The sequence below is a fragment of the Penaeus monodon genome, chromosome 27 (assembly GCF_015228065.2).
Source record: "Penaeus monodon isolate SGIC_2016 chromosome 27, NSTDA_Pmon_1, whole genome shotgun sequence".
NCBI classification, from domain to species: Eukaryota; Metazoa; Arthropoda; class Malacostraca; order Decapoda; family Penaeidae; genus Penaeus; species Penaeus monodon.
This window is the reverse complement of record NC_051412.1, coordinates 19,781,787-19,783,152: the sequence shown is the minus strand read 5'-3', so window position 1 is coordinate 19,783,152 and position 1,366 is coordinate 19,781,787. Positions and strand designations below refer to the sequence as shown.

Below are 1,366 nucleotides of genomic sequence, written 5' to 3'. Positions count from 1 at the left end.
TGTATGTACATGGAACAGTGAAAGAATTTTCTGATGACAGACCTTATGAAGACACTATCCTGTTTTGTCAATTTTCTGGCAACAGAAAATTACCATTGTAGTTACTGACACCATTAAAAAAAGTCATACTGATGACAGGCCAACATGTACATCATTGAATACCATAATTTTACTTTACACACAAAATATTACTCAAACAAGTTTTTTTGTGAATTTCATTATAAAATTCTTGTTGGATAAAAATGAATTTCTCTATCATACAAGTTCTTCCTTGGGTAAGACTGATCATATATGTAAACAAACTGCAACATTGTGAGGAAGCTGGAGGACAAAAAGCAAAGGCAGACAAAGAAGAAAGATTAAACTGTGGTAAAAAAAGAGAAATAGGCATCCATCAATATTATGCAAACCAATTATACACAATTCCTCTGTATGCACATTTCTAAAGGTTGCTCAGTGTTGCTATTCAAAGATGTACTTGATAATAGCACATTTTGTTGTTTTAAGTAGACTCTTTGCTCCTTACTCACTCCAATTTTTCTGGCATATTCCACTGGTCAAGAAATGTAAAGACTGCAATCTATATTTTATTATCTATCCAAGATGGATGATGGCATCACTCAAGCCATGCCATGCTCAGAATTAATCTGCAGTTTAGTTGTAGCACTAACAGACTCTATGGAGATCATTCTAGAAATGTGATCTCTCTGTGTTTGCTGTCGGCAGGGAATACTCCTCAGTCAAACCTTTGCACACATTTCTTCCCCAGGCCACCCCACCCTGATGAACATCTTTTCCAAGATGGTTTCTCAAGACTCCTCTGGCTGCTTAGGCTCCCATTAACAATGGAGTGCCCTTGACCAATATGTATGCATTTTTTCAAGTGACTGCTAGTGAGATATGACCTGTGACACTCTAAAGTCTCCTATATTGTTAGGGAGAAGTGGGGGCATTTTCCTCTGAAGACATTGGAGTTACATCCAATCGATATACCCCCCACAACTAGTCCAGAGTAAATATTAGTGATTACAGGGACTAAAAATGTCTGCTAAAAAACAGAAAAAACAGGTTTAAAGGAAAGATACTGATGAAAACATCTGCAGCAGCCTAAAAAGAGCACACATCAACCATCTTCGAGGGAACTGATCAAGGTGGTTAGCTTCCGTCCAAAGACAAACTTCTCCAGCTCAATCCAGACCATCCAGTGCTACTGAAGCTTCTGTATCTGGAATTAGAGTGCCTGACATGGGTCCAGCATTCATGAACCACACATTTTAACCAGAACAACAGTCAGGAAAAGGTCCCAAGCATATAAGAAATGTGGTGGACATGATCTACTCCATTTTCTCTATAAAAACTATTGATG

General features: G+C 37.9%; 1 protein-coding gene across 1 annotated transcript in view; it reads right to left on the bottom strand.

Annotated features, from left to right (window-relative positions):
- Positions 1–1,366, bottom strand: part of LOC119590665 (nuclear speckle splicing regulatory protein 1-like) — a gene marked incomplete in the record, with an annotated part of 9,885 nt that overhangs the window by 4,324 nt on the left and 4,195 nt on the right.